Here is a 15,968-nt window from a genome sequence, read left to right on the forward strand (position 1 = left end):
CATATGGTTAGCCCTGGCCGGGGCAATGAGCAGAAGAAGTGACATCCGTCACTTCCAGGCAGAAGATTCAAGAGCCACCTTGAGGTTTACCACACGCGTTTCTCCCTCTGCCACAAGACTGGCCATATTCCAAATTGACCGCTCCGTCAGCCCGGTCCCCGAGTGAAGGCCACCCAGAGCAGTCCTGCAGTCAGCCTGTCAGAAACCTCAGGCGAGTGCGAGAAAAACATTTGGCGTATGAGCTCTCGAGATCTTGGAGTTGTTTGTGACAGTCGCAGAGCCAAGCCCAAGGTACTGATACAGTCTCCTCCTTTGGAAAGGAAGAGAGATGGGTCCCCAGAATGGCCCTCACTAGCGGACAGGGCTGTGACGACAGCACCAGCCGATGTCGGCAGGGGGCAGGTGCACGCCCCTTCCATCCATCCCTCTCCCTGACCCTGCCAATAGAACCCCCCTGTACCCACCGCCAGCCGAGCATTCGTGAGCCGGCCAGGAGCCCATCCATCGAGCCACCTGTAGCGGGTTGAGTGGCAGCCCCCCAAAAGATAGGTCTATATCCTAACTCCCCAAACCCGTGAATGGGACCTGATTTGGAAAAAGGGTCTTTGCAGATGTAATGAAATAAGGATCTCTAGATGAGTCACCCTCGTTTTCCCCGCACACACTCTACATCCAACGACGAGCGCCCTCATGAAGGTGAAGAGGGGAAGACAGAGGCAGAAAGTGGATGACAAGAACACCGGGAGCCACCAGACGCTGAAAGAAGCAAGGAACGATCCTCCCCTAGAGCTCTTGGAGGGAGCCCAAGACCCTGCTCACATCAACGTTTCAGACTTCTGGCCTCCGGAACGGTTAAGAAAATAAATTTCTGTTGTTTTAAGCCACGCTGTTTGGAGTAATTTGATATGGCCACCGTAGAAAACTAACGCCCCACCTTGGCAAAATATCTTTTCTTCATGAGTTCCTCCCTCTAACATAATTCTTAAAGGCAAGAACTACAAACCAGTATACTAATGGATTAGGAAGAAAGCCTCTCTTTCTCTCTACCCGGTCCCCAGGGCAGGGCCGCAATTATGTTTGAAGGGGAGAATGCGAGCTCACAAAACCCGACTGGGCTATTTCCTCTCCAGAGGGGACACCAGCAGTGAGAGAGGTTGAATCCTTGATTATGGGCTGTGCAGAAACCGATGCTCAGAATAAAGAGCTCCTGGAATCAAAGCTCAGGGGATGGTGCATGGAGTTTTAGAGTCCCCAGGGTGGAGAGAGATCATGTCCGACATCTTCAGATAGAAGTTTTAGATGCACAAGAGAGTTTAAAGGATTTTTGCACATTTGTTTATTTTTTCACTTTGTTGGGGACTGTGAGGCCCAGAGAGGGGTGCAGTCTGCCCAGGGTCACAAAAGAATTAGGGGCTAATTCCTGCGCCGCCATTCAGCACAGGAAGGTGCTTACTTCTCCACAGGAGTCTGGCCATCAGCCTCTGTGCTATAACCCCTCTGAGGACTGGAGCTCTAGCCACCTGGCGTGGGTCCTTCCTAAGGCCTCAACTCTCCTAGCTTGGGGCCTTCACTCAGTATCATTTAAGCATCTTAAAATGCATGTTCATGCCACATCAAACTAATTTTTTAAGGGGGCTACAGAGGGAAAGAGAGAATCCCAAGTAGGCTCCACACCCAGCAGGGAGCCCTACATGGGGCTCGATCCCACAACCCTGAGATCATGACCTGAGCCAAAATCAAGGGTCAGACACTTAACTGGACTGAGCCACCCAGGCGCCCCAAACATCATTTTTATCTTGAAATGTTTCCATAGTTCTTTTATAATTTTTGCTTTGGAAAGTAATAGCTTATAACTAACTTGTCTGATTTTAGATGTTCTACAATGGTCTCAGCAATCTTCATTCAGACTCAAGAAAATTGAACCATAGGTTGTTTGCAAAGGCAATGAAATGTTTTGGAATGCTAAGTCTCATGATTCATAAAACTGAAATCATGCTTCCTCTGTACAGATTTAATCTAATCAGTACACACTGTACAGATAATGTGGGTATTAATTATCCCCATTTTATGTTTTCAAGCAGAGTGACCACTCTCCCAAGGATATCCAACTAGGAATGAAAGAAGCCAAGAGGACTGAAATCCAGGGTCTTCAGACTCCAAGAAGAGCCCCCTTTCTGTTGAGCCCAGCAGAGTTTCTGTTCAAAAGATTCACAGCTTCTCAAAGAATAATGAATATGTCAGGCACCCGGGTGGCTCAGTCGGTTGGGCGTCTGCCTTGGGCTCAGGTCATGATCCCGGGTCCTGGGATCGATCCCCGCATCAGGCTCCCTGCTCAGTGGGGAGTCTGCTTCTCCCTCTGCCCCTCCCCCTGACTCGGGCATGCTCTCTCTCTCTCTCTCTCCCTATCGCAAAATTAAATAAATAAAATATTTTTAAAAAAAGAATAATGAATATGTCAAAAAGACACAGAGGTCAACTTGAAAACACTTCTTTCTACTGGTCAAATTTGGGGCAATTTACTTATCAAAATAAATAATGATAGTAATACATTGTAATTATTGAGAAAATAGGAATCTCTAAGTCCATACTAATACAAAAAAAAGAGAGAGGAAAGAAAGTTTTTCCTTACAGTAAACTATCAACTAATAGATGGAGTAATGATGGAATTTTTTAAATCGCCATTTAGCAGCCATTATAGCAATAATTAATTCATCCAGGAGACACCAGCAGATGTTAAAATCGGGGGTAAAGTAAAAGTGAATAAGAAATGGGAAATTTGCATAGTTTCAGAGTACCTCCACACAAAATTCTTATTCATGACAAAGAGAGAGCAATTTTATAATGAAATATCAGGAGGTAATATCAGACAAATGCAAACAGAGAGACGTTCTCCAAAATAATCAGAATATAATATTGAAAACTGTCCACGTTGTAAAAGTCAAGGGAAGACTGAGGGAGAGCTCTGCGTGAATAAAGTAGGAGACATGACAGGTGACCCTGAACTGGGTCCTTTTGTTCTAACAAACCTGATTTGGTTAATTGTCAAACCCTGAACAGCATCTGAGGCTAGATGATTGGGAGGCTTCGGTGTTAATTTCCTTATTTTTATGATGGCATTACAGTGATGTAGGAGAATTTTCTTGTTTGGAGGAATTGTACACTACAGTTTTCAGGCTCAAGGAAAGAAGTTCTTTGTTTTATTTTTGCCATCTTTGAGTAAGTGTGAAATTATTTCAAAACAAAAAATAAATTTAAAGAAGAAATTTAGACACAAACAAGTCAAAGTAGTGAATAGTAAGCATATTTTTGTCACTGTTTCCCAGAAATAGGCTGCCTCCCTCAAGGACAGGGTAGTAACCTGTGGGTTCCGGCAGCCTGGTGCAGTGTTACGAAGACAGGCATATGATGAATGTCCGCACGCGAGTCCTACAACCTCACTAGTTCAAACTGATGGGGCTGAATGTCATTTACAATCAACCTTTGGTTAGCAATGGCTCTTTCGTTTTACCTTTAAACTTGACCCATTCCATGAAAAAGCGGTAGTGCAAAAGAAAACACTTAAGGGTATTGAAATGGGTCCCTCTAAAAGGAACACTTTAATGAATGTGTTTTTAAAAAACAAAATTTTGTATCATGAAAGCTGAGTTTCTTTGAGGCGAGGAGGGAGGGTGCACCAGAAATGAATGTGCTATTATCAGGGTGTAAGATGAACAAAAGCAACACCGACTTACCACCACACAGAACAATACACCTTCCTGCGTTGGATTCTCCTGCCATTACTACTAAGTGATGAATTTCCAATGAAACACTGTTCAGTGTGTGTGTGTGTCTACTTGTCTGCCGATGATTGCCTTGCCTGCCCTCCCTCCTTCCCTTCCTTCCTTCCTTCCTCATTGTCTTAATGCGCTCAGCATTGTCTGGGTCGATCGGAAAGTCTATTTTTCTTGCAGACTTTAGGAAATCTACAACACCTAGTGAACCTATAATTAAGCTTAATATAACCTGGGGAAGGCAGAAGAGGAAGAAAATGAAGGCTGGGAATAAGAGGTGCGTGCAGTTAGCACATACCCATTTCCGTTGCGGAAAGGTGACTAAAGTCTGCAAACATCTGGGGTTCCCTACATGTGCTGGGTCTAACTCAGATCCCTAGCTATTTCGACTCTTCTTTTTTGAAGAAATGATGCTCCTGGGGAACGCTTGGAGTATTGCCAGGGAGTTCCATAGGCAGTCGCACTGACCCTCCATTCCCTCCAAATGGAAAGGACATTAGCCAAAAGACATCAGCCAAAAGTTCTTTTTTTTTTAATTATTACTTAGAGCTTGGAAATGTTATAAATTATAGTTGGATTTCCAGATTAGCTGCAAAAGCTCCCCATAATTAGTGCATAAAGTAACTGATAGACACACGGACACGCACACACACTCCAACTTCATCATTTGAACTGTGAGGGTAGCATTTTCAGGTAATGGCTGTGAGTCAGGTGATCACAGTTCAGACACCACCTTGATGAAAGTGATACACGTTGATAAATGGCTCCTTCACTTGGAATCCTGATGTGAACAAGAACATGGTGAGAGTTCATGGTACGCAATTCCTCACTCTCCCTGACGGGCACAGACCCCCCTAAGCCTTAACGCTGAGTTTCATTATGCTCTGATCATTGTCTTTTTATTCCACTGCTCACACATCTCATTTATTCTCTTTCTCTCTCCCTGGCATAATCTGTTTCACTGAGCCCAGAAAATACGATGTTTGGGCAGAAAATAAGTTCTGAAAGAAAACTGAAGCAAGTAGCTATTATTGATCATTTCAATGCTAAATATGTATTCCATTTGGGATGGGCTTCTACTGATGCTTGGTGAAATAAAACAGCTTTAGAATATTCTATTTATCATGATAAAAAGGAAAAGGAAGAGAAGGAGGAAGACCTAAATAGCTATTGGGATCAACTCAGTGCCATAACCACACTTGGCTAGAAATTTACTAGATGTGACATGATTTAAGTTTCAAAAAATAAGACCATTGCCAGGATGATCTCATTGAAAGTACAAACATCCTTGAAATCTTTATTCTGTGATTAAAAAAAAAAAAAAAGGGCAACTCTGTCTGGTAGTCTATGTGTTCTTCCCCAAGACAAAGTTTCTAAAATAATCTCAGACCTGGCGTAACATTTGCCAGACAGCTGTTCTAGAGAATGCCAAGACGATAATCCTTGGGTCTATCATAGTCTTTTGTACTTTTTTCTCCTTTCAGTGAATTCTGTGTCCAAGCCAGTTTATAGACTCATGTTCTGAAAGTTCAAAATTTCTCCCTAAGAAGACGGTATGACTTGAGGCCTTTTATGCCTATTCTACTGACCTACTTGAGAAGGCAGTTTGTAGACTCATTGGTAAAGGGACTGACCTTAATTCTGTTTCTAGAAGGCAGTTGTCTGTGAAGATGAAGCTTCCGCTGATGTTCACGAGCCCCAAAATGTACCTGGTTTAAATGTTCCTCTCTCCATCCCAGAGATCACTCCCGTCCAGAATGGATAAAACCCTAGGACAGAAAGTTACAGACTTGTTGGTCTTCTTAGAAGAAAACTCCAGAAGTCATATGGCCCAGCATCCTCCCTTCCAATCTTTTGGTTACCCCTACTGTCCAACGGATATAAGTTTTCTAGAAAAGTAACTTCTTTCTACCAATAAACGTGTTCAGAATCCTATGAACATTCTAATATAGATGGCTTTATTTTTCATTCAAATTAGCTTATTGAGAGAATTTTAGACAGAAGAAAAGGATTTTGTGTGTTTACATAGACCTAGATCTATAAAACCTTAAGTTCGGTCCTTCCCTCACCTCTTCAAAATGCCAGTTCTCTGATGCGAGTGCTTCTCAAAGCTCCATCGTCTGTCGGAGAACAAAGAGGACTTTTACAGGAGAGGAGCTGGAGAAGCACACCATACGGGCACAGGGACTGGAGAGCAGACACCGATCTCGGGCAGAAGCAACAAGAGAGAGAAGTATTCCCAGCTCTCTTTGAGGCCCCGACAGATTGTTGCAGGAAGCAGATTTCGGGCCTTGGGGAAATGGGTTTCTCTTGTCACTAAGTTTTCTCCAGCTCTACCAAGAAAAAGGTTAGTGTTTTCTAGGACTGCCATGAAACAATCCCACAGACTGGGTGGCTTACACAACAGAAATTCATTTCCTCACAGTTGTGGTGGCTGGGAGTCCAAGATCAAGGCACTGGCAGGTTCGGTTTGTCCTGAGGCCTCTCTCCTCGGCTTGCAGACATCTGCCTTCTTGCTGTGTCCTCACATAGTCTTTCCTTTGTGCGTGGGTAGCCCTGGTGTCTCCTTCTGTGTCCAGCTTTTCCTCTTCTTATAAGGACACCAGCCAGACTGGATTAAGACCCCACTTAACAGCCTCATGTTACCTTAATCATCTCGTTAAAGGCCTGCTCTTCATCTACGGTCACATTCTGAGGCCCTGGGCGCTCCGGCTTCCAGATGCAAATTTTGAGGGGACGTAATTCAGCCCGTATCAGTTAGAAAGAGTATTTTTCAAATGAGCATGGTAAAATCCAAATAATTAGTAGATTGCAGTGTTTTTAAAGTAAGCCAAATGAGAAGTGTGGTTGGAAAAAAAAAAGGCAACAACAAGTAGAATTAATTTTAAAATATTACTTTACCTAAACATATTCAAAATAGCTCTTTGGTCTCAGCCCCAGAAATGAAATGACAGAGGGGATGTCATCATCCAGAAGGCGTTGCAAGAAGACGCACACGACGTGGCGCTGGCGTGGCACTAAGGCCTTCCACCTTCCGAAGTCGGTCTGTGGTAAATGTGGCCATCTTGCCAAGTGGAAGAGAAAGTTTAACTGGAGTGCCAAGGCTGAAAGACGAAATGCCACTGGGACCAGTCGAATGAGACACCTAAAAATGATCTACCACAGAGTCAGGCCTGGATTCCGTGACGGGACAACACCTCAACCCGAGAGGGCGGTTCATCATAAGGATGTTCAACGGTGAGTCCCCACAATACATGTTCTGGGTTTTAATTACTTAATTAATTAATTAATCAATTCAAAATATTATCACATCAGTATGTAATCAATATTGAGACTTGCTAACGAGAGAGTTTACGTTTCTACTCGTGTTAGGTCTTCAGACTCTGGTGACTTTATTTTTTTTTTTTTTAAAGATTTATTTATTTATTTGAGAGAGAGAAAATGAGAGACAGAGGGCATGAGAGGGGGAGGGTCAGAGGGAGAAGCAGACTCCCCGCCGAGCAGGGAGCCCGATGCGGGACTCGATCCCGGGACTCCAGGATCATGACCTGAGCTGAAGGCAGTTGCTTAACCAACTGAGCCACCCAGGCGCCCCGGACTCTGATGACTTTATTACACTGACAGCAAACGTGCTGATTAGCCACCTCTCTAGTGCTCGACTCCCACCTGTGGTTGCCAAAGAAGACAGTACGGATCTAGAGAGTGGTCACTTCCACAGTGGCCCAGGAAACTGCCCTGTCTTTTGTTCCAAAAGGAAGTCTGAGGAGTTAATGAATGAGCAGGATGGGCCTGAAATTAAAGACATGTTCCTAAGGTCCTCAAGAGCAGTCAGTGCTTTCTGCAACTCCTAGAGCAGCCTACGGACTCGTGAGTGCAGCCCCGTCATCCGGGGCCTTTGCCAATTCAAGAGCCTATGGGCTCACCAAGGGCATGGCTCAGGAGCAGAGCCATCTGAGAGGAACATTGACCTTCCTTACATCACTCAGCTCTGACTTGGTAAATAGGACCGAGACAGAGCGCTCACCTCACCTTCTCTTCTCCACTAACTGGCTAGAATTTTGGTCAAATCATCCAAGCCCCTGCCCAGTAGGAATCAACTAGATAATAAGAAGTATTTTGTTACCTGCCCTTGCTTCTCTTTCCTCACCTTGACGGGCTTTTCCAGGAGTCCATCCCCATGGAGGTGAGGAGGAGGATATTTCCTGCACACTAGCAGGTGTATTAGAAAGACACGTTGAACGGAAAAACAGGGAAGCAGTGAATGGTTGGGGAAAAACTTTGGAAGTCAAGTAGCCTGGGAGGGATACTGACTTAGGAAAAGTATGTGGGAAGTGAGGCATCCCTTATTCCCTAAAGGGTTTTAAAGGCTTCTTTCATGCCCACAGGTAAAGCGAGTGGCCAAAAGCCTGTTTTTCCACTATAACAACAGGCTCTCTCCCGTTGCCTGTCCTGAGAGAGGTCATCTAAGTGTGTTCTTAATCAGAAAGAATCCCACTGTGATCTACACAGTTAAGGTTTGCCCTAACAACACACTCCTAATACCCCTAATATTGGCCTCTCCTATTGACATACAACATCCATAATGTGTACAAAGTCTTTCGAACCCACCAATGTCCCTGTGTCGAGAATAGAAAACTGAAGCTCCCAGAGTTGGCAAAGTCAGTGGGTTGTGGAGGATTTAAAAACCCACGTGCTCTGGCCTCAAATCTACATAAATAGTACACAGGGTCGTTTATACACAGTGTATGCCTGGAATATGATCAATAAACACCAAATAAAAGTTGGTTGAATGAATGAATGAATGAATGAATAAAAAGAGACTGAATTTCTTGAAATTCCTCAGAAGACACCATTTCTACATTTAAGTATGAGGTCACACTTCAGGAAATGTCCTGAGGAAAGTGCCTTCACCTGGATAATATTGTGTAGGAAGAGCAGAAAGCATCTCCTTTAGTCTAGATTTCTTTATGGTCTTATCATCTAGAAGTGCTTTGAGAACACGCATCTCTGTTTCTCCAGGCTTCTTGCAACAATGTACAGACGTCCCAGCAGCTAGTGCTTCACATCGGGCAAAGCAGCCTCCACTGGAAAATGTTTTGTCCACAAATGACTTTGATCAGCTGCAGAGACAGAGCCAGCCAGGTGGAGAAGATGCTGGTCCAGTCAGCCTCTGCCAAGGGCTATGCTGTCCTCACTTACCTGGAGGTGGAAATTTCCAGGGAAGAAGTTGCCAGAAAGGGGGACAAATGAATTCAATCGAGGTAACTAGGTATGAGGAGCAAACCAGTTAAGAGAGAAAATTGTTTGCCTATAGGCTATTTTTGTCCTTCAAGTTCAAATCCACTGTCCTTATTTCTTGCGGAGGGCGGGTGGGGGGGATCATTCAAGTGTTTTCAGACACCCAGTGTTCAAGCTGGAAGAAATTTAGAGGTAATAATAATAATTCATAATAATAATAATATAATAACTCCTACTTACATATCCCAGGTGTGATCTGAACACTTTGCCTGTATTAACCCATTCAATCCCTAGCAGGTACCCTGATCATCTGCCTCTTCAGTACCCCATCTTGTACAATCTGGAGCACATTGTTCCCATTATCTTCGAGAGCACCAGGTGAATGGCACTCCCTAGGGCTGTCCCACCCTGAAGCCTTGCTCGCTTCACAGGAGGAAACATCGCACGTAGGGTTTTCTTCTCTGATGGAGAAACCAATGGTCGCTAACCCACCACACAGCAAGTTATTGACAGAGGGGATTCTAAGATCTTGACCTCCTCATCTTGAGTATGGTGCCTGTTGCCACCTGATATGGACTACCTTTTGGAAACTGAGTGATTTCAGGATTCCCACCTTTAAAGAGCTCATAAATAAGAGGGGAAGTGTTGGCAAGCTAAGTACACAGAAACCAGCATGTCTTCACATTCAGGTTCAGGGCAATGGTTCCATCGTCCTCTTAGTCGTCCTTGATTTCTCCTTCCTCAAGGCCCTCCGCCCGTCCGTCACCACACCCTGACATCTCAGCAGAGCACCGCGGTGGAGGACATGTGCTTTGCAGTCACACCACTGTATGATTTGGGCAAGTGTCTGTGCCTCAATTTCCTCCCCCATGTGGAACTAATAACAGAACTCATTGCCGAGGTTGTTACAAGAATTCAGTAAGTTGCTTTCTAAAGCATCTAAAGTAGTGCACAGCACAAGGAAGTATAGGATGCAAGTGTCTCAAAAAAGGCTGGATTATTCACCAGCCACCTAGCTGCATTCACCTCCTACAGGACCGACGTCCTCTTGCTGAACCCCACGTCTGCTTCCCTCTTTCCAGGCTCCAAGGGACCTACAGCAGTAGTTCTCAACCTTCAGTTTGCACAAGAATCCCCTGGGGTGCTTGCAAAAAATGCAAACTTCTGAGCCACTCCCTGGATTCTGGTTTGGAAGGTCTGGGTGGGGCTCAAGAATCTACATTTCTAACACACAAACCCACAAGGGATTCTGATGCAGGTGGTCTGACAGCAGAATTTGAGAAAGAGAGGCTTCCTGGATGAAGTCTACTTTTAGTATGGCCTTCAGTGACCCTGGTCAGCTGGCCCTTGTCCACCATTCCAGGCTCACAGCTCAAAACCCCGCCCCTCATCCTGCCAGCCAGACCTGCGTCAGGAAAAATAAAAAGCCATGTTAAAGTCAAGCCCAGTTGCATTTCTCTATATGGATGCTGTGTTATATGAGACTAGGAAGGAATAGCTGAGCTGACACCCAGCAAAGGCTCTGTGGCCATGCCGGTGGGTCACCATGGGAACCGCATCTCTGTGACTCGGTCCAGAGTGAGCATAAAAGCTGAGAGGGACAAAACACTTCATGTTGCTGAGTTCCTGTTCTCTTTCTGAAGCTCCCTGAGAGACCAGACCCCTTGTTTTCTTCCCTTAAAGTAACTCAAGGGATTGTCAGTTCTAAATTTGGGGAAAGAAAGGTGAGGGGGCAGGACAGAGAGAGAAGGAGGCCTGAAGCCAAGGGGACAACACGCTGAGATAAACGGAAACATTAAGGTCTAGCAATGCCCCTGCTCCAAACCGTGAACTCATCCACAGAAGAAAGAGAAAATGATTTTCTCTTACGGCAAAGCAACTTAAACCGACTTAATGTGAGACTCCCTAAAAACTAAGTTTTCACAAACTCGTCCCAGAGATTTATAATACCTCTTTTCCCTAGTTAAAAAATCCAAGCACTTTTAAAAGGTCTTTGGTCAGAAAACAAAAGTCCTTATTAAATTCCACGACAAGAAGCTTCCTTCTCAGTGAATTCCAGGTCAGACCCATTTGGTTTTGTATCTAAAGTGGATTTCATCGACCACCAGAGGACCACACTCCAATTTTCTGCCTGTCCTGGCTTCAACAGTGTCCCTTCCCCAAAATGCGTGTCTAGCTGAAATCTGTGAATGTGATCTTATTTGGAAATAGGGTCCATGAAGACGTCATTAAAATGTAAGTTAAGATGAGGTCATACTGGTTTTCTGTCTTTGTCTGTTGGGGCTGCTGAACAGAAATACCACAGACTGGGTGGCTTATAAACAATAGCAATTTTATTTCTCAGTCCTGGAGGCTGGAAATCTGGTGAGGGCCCTCTCCTGGTTCATAGAAAGTGTCCTAACATGATAGGAGGGTGGAAGGAGCTCTCTGGGGCTTCCTTTTATAAGGGCACTAATTTCATTCACGAGGGCCCCACCCCCATGACCGCATCACCTCCCAAAGGCCCCACCTCCTGATTCCATCACATTTGGGGGAGGATTTCCACATATGAATCTAGGGGGACACAAACATTCTAAGCCTGAAGTCACGCTGGATGAGAGTGGAACCTAAATGCGATTACTGATGTCTTTAAAGAAGAGGAAACAAAGAGAGGAAAGCACCATTTGAAGAGAGACACACAGGAAAGAAGACAGAGTGACAGCAGAGGCAGAGAATGGAGTGAGTTTGGGGCCAGCCAAGGAATGCCAAGAATTGGCGGCTACCCCCAGAAGCTGGAAGAGTTGAGGAAGGATTCTCTTCTGGAGCCTTCAGAGGGAGCAGGCCCTGCCAACACCTTGATTTCAGACGTCTGGCCTCCAGAACTGGAAAAGAATAAAGAACAAATTCCTGTTCTTTAAAGGCCCCTTTCTTGGTGATAGAAAAATCATATTCTCCCAGCCTTGGACAATCATTGGGTCAGAACATTGCAAGGATAAGCTCAAATAATGGAAAACAGTAAAAGGCAGCTTTATTTTTGAATCAGGAAATTTCCTTAAGCAAAGCCAGTGTGCGATTGAGTTAAGAGTACCCCGCTGGAAGCAAGTCCTTTCTCTTGAGAGAGTTCTAGTTTCCTTTCGGGCGTCTGTCCTCTCCCCACCTTGTAGGCAGTTTTGGCAAGGCTGATGAAATTCCTTGACATCTCCTAACAAGGAGCTGCCTCATGACCCAAGCTGTGCCACCCGAACACTCTTCTAGGATTTTTGTCCCAAGCACAGTGATGCCGGAAGGAAGAGCAGCACGTTGTTCATCCACTGCTGAGCCCCAAAGGGACTGTGCCCCAGGACCTGTGCCTGGACGCGAGGAGGTAACCCAGTCTGGCTCTACTACTCTGTCCTCTAAAAGACTTCCTCTTCCGTCGGGTTGGCCGGAAGCCAACTTTTATTCCCTGCTCCCCCAAACTACCGTGGAGACACCTGTCTGCATCCAACCACCCTAAGCCCCCTTGTCCTCAAAGGGAGAGGGGGGACAGAAGGGAATTCCTGGGAGTGTCCAAAATGTCACAATTGCCCCCCCACCACCACTGCATGTACATACATCTGCATCTGTGGCAAAAATACAGCTAAAAATAGAGTCATCGTGTTTTTCAAAATGCCTTATTTACAGATTTTTGACATAAATTTATTTCAGAAATCAGTGCAGTGCTCGATAAAGGTCTTCTCATCTGAACGACTGTCATTTTTTTCTGCAGACAAAGCACATCGCTTAACTTGTGTTTCCCTTCTCCCTACGTGTGCCTTTCGGTTCACAGAGCTACTGCCTGATCATAACCATTACTTTAGTTGATGACTTGAAGTACATTCCTTCCCCTCTTCTGTTGTTATTGATCTTTGATGATCATTTCAAATATTTGTCATGATATCCCTAAACTCTCTTGTGGAAATAGGTGAGATGTGTATTATAAGTAAATAAATAAACACAGAGAGGGATCAAATGGTCTCCATAACTCTTATCAAGTGAGATCCAGAAGTGATCTAAATTTAGCTTCCAGAAGCATTTAACTTACCCTCCAGACACATGGGGATTGGGAAGAAGACAGATTGGATCACAAAATAAAACATGCCCCACCCCATCCCCCTGGATGCTGCTGACGTCTTCATGTTATCCCCAAACTCTGACACCATGACCTTCAAAGACCTGCCACAGACGCATGAAATAGGTCCTGCCAAGGGTTCGACGGCATCACGAAATAAACCAGACGAATTCCTGAACCACCCGTCAGAGATCCCAAAGGCGAAAGGCCATGCCACTCCCTCACCTTCCACCGAAACCTGTGAAAAGTACGCGCCACACTGGTCCGGTTTTGTTTGGTTTTCATATTTTTTAACTGAGTCGGTGTTGCTCACCTGAGAGAGCTCACCCATCAGGGAGGGATTTCACGGGGTGACCATTTGGCCAGAGAAAAGCCATCTTTGTCTTTCAACCCCCCCTCTCCTGTCCCCAGGGCCTGAAAATAACACCAACACCAACTTCTCTCAAATCTGAGGCACTATTGTGCGAACTTGAATAAGTCAGTTACTCTTTCTTTGCCTTGGGGAGGAGGAAAAAAACAAAACAAAACACAGACGGGACTCCTCGCATAAACCAGACCGTAGCACTGAAAAGATTAATATTTTCCACAGTCAGATGAAAGATGGTATGTAAATGCAAAATGGGTCACTGTACATTATTACATTTCTATTACACTCGAATTAGTTATAAAGTGACATTTTGACTGTTTCCTCCAAGTAATTCTCATAACTCCACCTGTCTGACATTTCCTTCCTCTCTGGGGTCCGTGCAGAACAGGTCCCACTTTGTGGGAGAGAGGCCACCCTGCAGAATTTCACGAACACATTCCAGGGAAGTCTGTTGCCGAGGCACACACAGGAAATTTCAAACACTCGCAGATATCAAGAGGTTAATCGCCCCAGGACTTGATCATTCAAGAACTACCCAAGGAAGAACAGAGAGAGTTCTTCATGAAAAAGAGAAAGAATTCCAAATCCTTTCACCTCCCCGATAGCTCTCAGGGACAAAAACTCATTGAGTAACCGAAGAGACACTTCCCTCCGGATCTGAGTGGGCATTCTGAGAAAAATCCGAAACATTAAAGGGTTAGCACCCCTTGTCCTAAAGAAATGCAGAGAGCAGTGAGCGTCCTGGGAGAGGGGAAATCGCGTGCCAAGAACTGAGATTTATGAAAAAGAAAAGAGAGAGAAAGAAAAGACAAAAGGTAATGACCTCCAACAAGCATAACCTTTCCCTCACTGAGGCGAATGACAGGCAGAATGTTTATGAGGTGCCCATGCGGATCCCCACCCCTGTTTTTTCCTTGGGTCATGGCCAGGAGTTCAGATGGCATCACAGATGAGATTCAGAGATTCTAGCACCTACCTCACTTGAAGATAACTAGTTCAAGCACAGATTTCACTCTAATGCATATTCTTTTGTCTTGGATAAATCCAAGGGGCATTACCTGATGAAAGCCCCAGAAGGATCCTGCTGTCATGTAGTGGGGAAGGCTGGAGACTTGCCCCCTAACCTGGCTCTGTTGTACGATGATTTCCTAACAGTGGTGTTAGCGCCCAGCCCTGAGGACAGGCCTTGATGGCCTGTCATTTGAAGCCAGAGCTTCTCATTTCTCCCTAAAGTATTTCAAAAACGAGAAGGAAATGAAAGCCTACTCTCAGAGGCTTGCTAGCAAGGCCCTGAGTGTTTTGCGCACTTACCCCCGACCTCCCTCCTGCCTACACTCATGCCCAAACTCACCCTAAAGCCTGGGGTTAAGCTTAGAAAGTCATGCAGAATTTGTGTCCTACTACTCTATGATATATCTGTGTTTTATTGTAAATATATTGCAAATTACTTACCACTCCGTGAATTCATATCCCATGAAGATGGACCAAGTTTATCCTCTGGACTAACGTCTTTCTCTGGGTCACCACCCCAAAATGAGGCTATGTGCCCCAGTTTGAGGAGCATGGTCTTAACCAATACTTCTCTTAGAAGAAGTAAAGGTCTGGACAATTGTTCTGGAGACACAATCAGGCAGCTGTATGTGGGCACATTTTATTTTCAGTTGTCACCAAGAAAGTTCTTTGACAGATGAACAACATTCCTCCAATTCAACGCAAAGAGGGAAGCTTCTCCACCGGTGGTGTGCCTGGCTCTTTCCTCGTGGTCCTCTCCCGGGAAGCTGGGGAAACATGGTCAAGTCCTAATGGGCCTTCGTTCTAAAAGTAGCACCTTCCTTGCTGCAAAGCCCTCTACTTCAGTACAAAGGAAGTGGTTCCCCTCTTGTCCATGTGAGTCTGAGCCTCTTCTCTAATAATTTGTCCAGGACGCCAGCTCTTCTAGAACCTACTGGGCAGTACAGTTGGCCTCCGCAACACCCATTCTACCCTTACTCCACTTTATAATGCTCATTCAGTCTTGTACAACTGGTCCCAACCTAACTCTAAGATCTAAATCAATCCTGGTAATTCTCTTCCTCTTTCCCCAGTTCAGGAGTGGACGTACGACTTCAGATCATCCAATCAGATGGAAGCCCAGGACTTTGTCTGATCATTGGAGGAGAAACAATCTGAACTTTCATCCTTTCTCTGCACATGGACAAGAAAGCCAGTATCCTGGAGGCTCTTAACAGACACTGTGTAGCCAAAACAGAAGAGCCCATTCTAGGATGAAGGCAGAGAGGAAAAAGCAAAAGGAACTGGGTTCTTGGTTATATCCCTGAGCCACTGAATTAAAGCAATGTTGAGGCCTACCCTCTAGCATGTTTATTTCTTTTTTTTTTTTAAGATTTTATTTATTTATCTGACAGAGAGAGATCCAGCGAGAGAGGGAACACAAGCAGGGGGAGTGGGAGAGGGAGAAGCAGGCTTTCCGCTGAGCAGGGAGCCCAATGCGGGGCTCGATCCCAGGACCCTGGGATCATGACCC

The sequence above is a fragment of the Mirounga leonina genome, unplaced genomic scaffold (assembly GCF_011800145.1).
Source record: "Mirounga leonina isolate KUSES-001 unplaced genomic scaffold, KU_Mleo_1.0 Mir_115, whole genome shotgun sequence".
In the NCBI taxonomy this organism is placed as follows: domain Eukaryota; kingdom Metazoa; phylum Chordata; class Mammalia; order Carnivora; family Phocidae; genus Mirounga; species Mirounga leonina.